The sequence below is a fragment of the Cyprinodon tularosa genome, unplaced genomic scaffold (genome assembly GCF_016077235.1).
Source record: "Cyprinodon tularosa strain WSP-4 unplaced genomic scaffold, ASM1607723v1 ctg16, whole genome shotgun sequence".
In the NCBI taxonomy this organism is placed as follows: Eukaryota; Metazoa; Chordata; class Actinopteri; order Cyprinodontiformes; family Cyprinodontidae; genus Cyprinodon; species Cyprinodon tularosa.
This window is the reverse complement of record NW_024038437.1, coordinates 1352006-1359812: the sequence shown is the minus strand read 5'-3', so window position 1 is coordinate 1359812 and position 7807 is coordinate 1352006. Positions and strand designations below refer to the sequence as shown.

Genomic DNA, 7807 nt, shown 5'->3' with positions numbered 1-7807 from the left:
GTGGCTCATTTTTTGTACAGTTGACTGAGAGGAAAAGGGTATGAGAGAGGGGAAGAGCCATGCATGGTTGATGCGCACTAAGCACTGCGCTACTTAAGCACACCCTGCATTTAAAATTCGATATTATATATAATACACTGTGCAATCAGCAAACCAGGTATAACTAACATCCAGCATTGAACAGACCCCAACAATGCTAACAGCAACTTCGCCTGATGTATTGCCGTCCTGGCTAAAGATATTGCCAAATATTTAGCCCATAATCTCTCATTCTTAGGTTGATCAGTAAAAGTCTATGGAGTGTTAAAGAAGGAACATTAAGTAAATATCTATCATAGATAAATATGAATATACCATGAAAAAGATATATATAAAAATATATATGTAAATATATATGTCCTATAAAATATTCCAATAAATAGTTAAATATATCTTTAAGCAAAACTTTTGAATGACATACAACTATTAAAATTAATTTCTTAAGATAAATGTATAAATATTTGTGATGTCATACTTGCCCCATCTGCCGGGACTAAATATCTATGGTATCACACCAGTGAATATGGATAACAGTGGCTCAGGAGGTAAGAGCTTGTCCTGTAACTAGTGGGCTGCCGTTTCAAGGGCCAAGGTAAGACACTTCACCCGTCTTGCCTGCTGGTGCTCAGAGTATCTGATGTATGGCAGCCTTGTTTCTGTCAGTATTACAAAATTAGTTGTGGCTACTTCATAGAAATGTAGCATTGTGTGAATAAGTGCACGAATGACTGAAAAACTGAATGTAAAGTGGTTTGAATTATATGACTTCAAAAACACTATAGAGATACTGCCCACTAAATGCCTATTACTCCAATCTGATCTGTAGGAAACCTCCATCATAATTATGTCTTGAAAACAAAGCTAACTTTTAAAAGTTACATTTTGAAATAAAAACTGAATTTAATTATCTTGGAAAAAAAATTATCTGTCATGTCACACCACTCCCTCCTGCAAGACAAACCAGATTTGGTCCACGGGCCTTGAGTTTGAAACTACCTACTGTAGGCAGGCTGTGGGGTTTAAAGAAGGTTAATCAGGTACAAGATTTATCCGTACAATTAGACCCACAGCAGCAGCATTATATGTAACCATAAGACAGACTGGTTCTATTTTTTTAATGGAAAGCGCCTTGCTTATCTCAATCCTGCTCCTAAAGTCATACCTATCAGAAAAGCTTTTCTGGGGCCAAGGATCTAAAATCCCTGTTTCTTCATTGATGATGTATTTATGACTGCAAGTTCAGCAAGTAATCTTTACTACATCATACCATCATATATGAATAAAAGTACCCACAAAGAAAAAAAAAAAATAAAGAATCTAAATACATTTTTGCTTTGTTTTTAGATACAGCAGCCGATGCCACATGAGTAGGTTAACCACTGCATAGGCCATGTTTGGAGAGGGGGAAATTATATTAAGGCTGGCCTGGAAGCCGATAAGTCTAAATTGAAGACCCGCTAAGCAGGAATATGACTGCATGAGAGAGGAGAATTATTAAAAACAAAAAGACCAACAAACTCAGACCTCCTTCGCCATGAAGAAAGTTAAGGAGCGAGCTTACAGGAAATCTTTTCCCTCAGGAGGAAACCAACTCTGGTTGCTGTAAAAGCAGCTGACCCTGTGGCTTGTGTTGGAAAGGAATGCATGCACATGAGGCAGACAGACAGAGAGATAAACAGGAGCTCGTACTGTACAGAGGATAACCCTCCACTCTCTCACACCCTCTCACTCACCCATGGAGTGTCATTTCCTCCTCTCCCTCTCTCTCTTGCGTGTATACACACTTTCAGTTGCTGCGCTCTGACGGATGGGGATAGACTGCCAAGGAGAACTAAGGGGTGAGAAGAGTGTGTTTCTTCTCCACTCTGGTGTGTTTTCTGGCTTTCTCGCATGAGCTGTTAATTTCAGCCCCACGCCCGAGGATGAGGAGAATCTATAAGTAAGGAAGACACATAAAAGAAGAGGGAACAAGGATCAACAGGGTGGATGATTCTGTGAGTGGCAGACAAGCAGAGATCTTTTATTTTCCCCCAGGATCAGTCAAGGTAACTATAGAAAGCTTTTCAGCATTGAATACTTCATTCTGCTTTTGAATACGGTAACTTCTCTCCATTCAAAGCTGGCTTTGTTTTTTTCCTGCTTTAACTTTTTGCCTTCATAGTATAGTTTTTTATTTTATTTTTTTGTTTGTTTTTAAAGAACATGATGTTTCATGTTACTATGAGTGACATTTCCCCAGTTTCCATGTTGGTTACCGAAGTTTTTACTCCAAGCCAGCAATACTGTTTATTTCCCTAAGGGGTGAAGAACAATTCTTAGATGAAATCCTCCCCCCTGGAAAGGTAACAGAGAGACTGATCTGCAAGAATAGGCGAGGACAGCTCCCTCTCATTGCTCGCTCATCAGCTGTCAGTATACACAGGAGGCAATTAAGCGGGATTGGCAGCCAGTGCTGCTGGTAACTTAGAAACAGGCGTGTGGGAGGGAGCGAGGCGCCATACGATAGGATTCAAAGAGAAAGAGAGAGAAGAGAGGAAATTCCCTTTGTTCATTCAAACAAAAGCCCGTTCTTCTGTGAAAAATCATGCCCTTGCCAGTGTAAAAACTGGCCCAGGGGCAGCAGTTGTAAAGCTTTTATGATTTTTCATGGAGGTGAGCTCCATTCATGTGTATGCACTCCAAAGGCTGGCCGTAGGAAAGTGTGATTGTGTGTCATATTAGTAGCTGTACTGAAAGTGGTGTGTTTTTGCCTGCACCTTTAATACAATTATCAGAAAGGATTTGCTCAATATTTGTCTCATACATACTGCAAATAAAATGTTTACCATGCCCCTTCCCTTGATTGGTAGATTAATTAAACACCATAGCCACACTAGATTTGCTCTTGACTTATTCTTTTCTCTCTGACATTGGTGAACATATCTTCTAATGGCAGGTTCAAAAAGCATAACCCCATCAAAAAGTTTTAATCACCTCAGACATCTTGAATATGACAATAAGGGTATTGATCTGGAGTGGCATCAGTGGTCACCAGTCCATCAATCCATTAAACCCCCTCTAGGATGTGGTGGAAGGATATGCAGCCGGCAACTTTGATAAATCTGTGCCATTAGGGCGTCCTGCAATGTGCCTAAGAAAGTCATTGGGAGTAATTAGATGAAATTTGTAAAAAAAAAAATGACAAAAAACTTCCTCTGGCTCTTATAAATATACACCCATTCCTTAAATCACACATAACTTGAGCTAATAGATGTTATTAATTTGAAATTTATTATACAGAATACAGTTTTTTTTTAAAAAGGTCACTTTACACAGGCTCTCTTCTTCTGGGACTTGGTAAATCTCCTTGAAACCAGCAGAAATCCTATTATCACCTTTCTTACATTTTGCCGCACAAATATGATAGTAGCAGACGGGAAATTTGGCCCAGTTGCTTAAAGGAGGTCTTTTATTTGAGACCAAAGCAATAAGATTGAGGCGAGAAGTTCTTTGAGTCTTCGTTTTTGGGTGGTAAGGCAGTTATTCTGGATCGCAAGTGTTTGGACAAGAAAAGAGAAATAATGTATAAGCCTCCGGTCTATTCATTTTGGTGACAGGAAAGTGCTGGTGTTCGTACAGTGTGATGTGTTTATAGAAAGTGAAAAATGAGCTTTTAAAACAAGACTGTTCAGCTGGAGGTCAGTGTGGTGTTCACGGTTGCTTTGTGTTTAGTCTGGATTTGCACAATCATACAACAGCAGTCGGAGGGGCTGAATGTATGTGAGGTCAGGGTAGTCAGGGACAACCATCAGCCAATAGTTGATGGTCACTTTCTGCGTCACCTTGTCTTAAATACTTGGACAGCGCTGCCCCACAGAGATTATTATGGCAAGTTCTTCATGGATCACTGACGTTTCTGACACGGAGGAGTTGGTGAACTGTAAAAGCAATAATGTGAGTTCAAATTTAGTCTCATCTTCAAAAGAGCTTCCCAGTTATAAGTTCATGGTTCCAGGAAGAGATTTATAGTATACGGAGATCCACACAGGAGGAAGCAGAGCGCAGGATCTGTCGTGACAGTTTGCTTGGCAGAAGCCCCCAAGGTAAAAATTTAAAGTGTGGAGGGTTTTAGATCTAGTAAAGATGATCAAACCTATGTTGAATTAGCAGAGCAGCTGGGGGGCATCAGATCTATACAATCTTCTGGATGAGGGAGTCCTTTTGATGCATGAATTTCTAACAGAAAGAGCTGGATGATGGAGTTTAAACAGATATCAGCTGTGGTCACGCTCAACTTGTGCTTGTGGTTCCCACCACAGTTCAGTTGTGAGAAGATATGAAAAATATTTAATTTCCCAAGAGGTACTTTGTGTACTCTGATAATTCGAGTAAAGCTAATCCTACATCAGATCAGAGAGCAGACAGGGAAGGTGTAGATGAGTAAAGACAAGCCAGGAATATGTCTGGAGGTCACACTAAGAAAGTATATCCCACTTTATCTCACCCTGAACAGATGTGAGCATTGGGCCAACTGGATAACTGCCTACAGGAAGTCAAAAAGCACCTGTGCTTTGCAGCTTCTTAACCAATAGAAAATGCCTTTGTGCTTAGGCAGCCTAAGCTATGAATCCGGCAGCCCTTTATCTCTTGTACTCAGCATGACACGACTTACCAATTTGCAAAGGATTAAGTACTACTTTAACATTTCTTACTTCCCTTAAATTCAAAACTCACACACACATGAAAATTGTTTCCGAAACTGCAAATAAAATTACTGCCACATTTAAGTGACAAATACTGTCTTACATTGAGAGGATTCTGATAATAACAGTGATTTATTATTTAGTTCTGCAGATGTTCATCTTAAGATTACCATGTGTCTGTGAGTATTAATATATTCAATTTCTTTTTTTTTGTCATGAGTTTCTTCCAATTGCTTCTTTATTTTGCAGTTTTATTTGCATGACTGTTTGCTTGCAGCTATGCCACTGCAAACCACTTTTACAGGTCGATTTTCAAGGACAGGAAAACCACATGTACCCTTATTATAGTTATTAGTGCAGCTTGAGGCAATGAACGTCGTTATTTGTTTAAAGTTACTATTTATATCACTTATTATTTATGTTATGTATTTATATATACTTTAAAATGTGTTTATGTGTTCAGCCAATATTTTCAAATCTGAAGAGTAGGATCTGAAATGCATCAATAAAAGGTTTGTAGCCAATTTTAAACACCTATTGACCCGTTTTTAGATATCTTCTTTATAATTAATATGTGCTTGCTAATGTTTTATTATGCAGCACTATGCAAACCTCTAATATGTGAAGTTTTTAAACTTTTATAATCTTTTCAGGTCACATGCTGTGTCAGCTTTACTTTCTTTCATTTACTGTACGGTGCAAACAGCTGACAAATCATAGAAACAGAAAAGCTGCAATGGAAAAACCTAATTGTTTGAATCATTTGCTTTTATAAAAAAAAAAAATAGTCATCATTGGTTTAGTTACACTTGTAAATAAATAGTTGGCCATAAATGGAAAAAAGAATCTTGCTTGAAACGGTTTTGAACATTGATGCAGTATTTGGTAGTTTTTACAACTTAAAAGCTAATGGAGGAATTTCAGAGGTTTTGTGTGAGAATATCTTCAAAAGATCCTGTGAGATTAAATAATTCTCTCAGCTTTTGGCCCTTTATATTAGATCAGGCAGCAGCACCCCAAAGTGATGAGGGGAGAAGCTACCCACCCGAATACCACAGAAGAAATAAGATGTGTAGAGGTTTAAGCGGAGAGCTGTGGAGTCCAGCCCACTGCTATTCCTAAGAGATTTGTCTTGAAAGATATTCCTCAAAAGAGTTATTTCTCCATGTCTAAGGGACACTTCCTTTATCATCAATATGACCCCCTTTTTACGGCCGCCTGCCTATAAAAGCACTAAGCTGAGACTTCGACAGAGACAGAGATAATGAGCTGGACAGGTATCTACCCTGCTAGCAGGGTGACTGAAATCCTGAAATCGATGCTTTTTCAACTGAATCAGGGGAGTAAATGTTTAACTCAAAAAGACCTTCAAACACCATTCCCACTTGAATTTGATAATATGGAATCAGATTAAATTGAATATATTTTTACTGAAGGTTTTAAAAGTCTGAAGAAGACTGAGAAATGATGGCTGTCCTGCAACAGTTTGAACAGTTCCTGGCCCTGCACAGCTAAATCTGATAGCTGAACAATCTGGGAGCATGCAACCAGGTTGTACAGAAACCTGTTGATGACCAGTTTATCTGAGTGATCTGTATGTAACCAGCAACACATCTTTAAGTTGCAGAAATCTGGCCCTCAAGGACTTAATAAGAGCTTAATCTTTGAATGATAACATCAACACATGTTCATTTGTCATTTCTTTTTCCTCTTTTTTTATATATCAGAAGTAGATCAGCTTTTTAGCCTCATTTGTTTGTGATTTTATGTATCTTCATACTTTCCATCAGTTTATATCTTTAGATCTATGTTAATATAACTATACACTGTGATTCAATTATAAATAGCAAAAGATAGTTAGAAGAACCAATGCTGTTCTACTGTCAACAGGTCCCGGAACTTACTAGCCATCAGGCATCCCTCCAAAAAAAGGACCAAACTCATTGAACCGCTTCCAACTGAGAGTAAAATGGATTCATAAACACCAGCAGCAGCGGTGGTAGTCAAGTAATTACACTCTCCAGCCCTGAAAAATAAACACAAGCATGTAGTCACTCTGTGAGCATGGGGTTATTTTGTTTTATTGAACCACCACTGCTGAAAACTCTGCTTTTCTTTGGCTTATCTGTTCTGTCATCAAAACATCTGGGTTCACACCAGGTTCCTCTGCCCCCAGTCCAACTCTGTGTCAGAGTGTGAGCATCTTTGTGTGAGAGAGAGTGAAATTTATGCTTTAAGCTGTATTATCTCTAAATAGATGCTGGTGTCTGTGATTGACAAAGCAAAGTTAGAAAATGAGATGTGGGCTGAAAAAGTGTTGGTGCATGTTTTGCTACTCGGCGTCTACAGTTTTATGTATTTATTTATGAGATACTCTATAGGGGCCAGCAGAGGCAGACAGTTATCAAGCTGCAGCATTGCATATGATGGTAACTTTGACTCTATATCAAACACTGGGGAACACATGATAATCTAGCAGAGGTTCTGGAGCATTAAAACTTATTCACTTATCATTCCTAAGGAATCACAGCAGAAAGCTAGAGTGGTATTATGATAATGTTGATGCTAATATCAGTTACTCTCATCAAGTGGTGACTTTATGCATTCCCGACTTGAGGCATCATCCAACACTTTCTCTTAATCTTCATACAGAGTTTCTCATTTAACTCTTATTTTATTCTAATAGAATAACTTATATGTTTTATCATAATGAAATCTCAATAGTAATTTAAAAGGGAGCATTTTTTATTACATCACTGTTGTCATTTGCATGTTTGAAGGTTGCTTTGAGCTTCTTTGCTGTTGATCTTTTATTGTGTCTTTTTTTTGTTGTTATTGAGGGGGTGGAGGGGTTTGGGGATCAGAGAGGCATTTCCTCTGTGTGTGCAGCTTCAGAAATGAATAATCAAATGACAGACAAGCTGCTGCAACTCTGACAAAGGTTTGCCCACTGGCTCTTTTGAATATTAATGCAGTGTCTTGTCTGTGTTTGTGTGCATCTGTATCTCTGATGAAACACAAAACGGAAGAAAAATGACCTTGGCTCCTCTGAGCATTAACCCAGGCAATGCAGTTAAATCATACAT

At 38.5% G+C, this 7807-nt stretch overlaps 1 protein-coding gene across 3 annotated transcripts in view; it reads left to right on the top strand.

The window, feature by feature from the left end:
• Positions 1–1799: 1799 nt before the first annotated feature.
• The window catches only part of shisal1b (shisa like 1b), a 56454-nt gene continuing 50446 nt past the window's right edge, over positions 1800–7807 (top strand). Inside the window, exons 1-2 of one of the 3 annotated variants that reach the window (XM_038280445.1) lie at positions 1800–1877; positions 1948–2084. The gene's annotated coding sequence lies outside the window, so the exon portion shown is untranslated. Of the gene's footprint in view, positions 2085–6629; positions 6729–7807 lie in introns of those variants that run through there. The other 2 variants (XM_038280447.1, XM_038280446.1) reach the window with 2 other exon arrangements.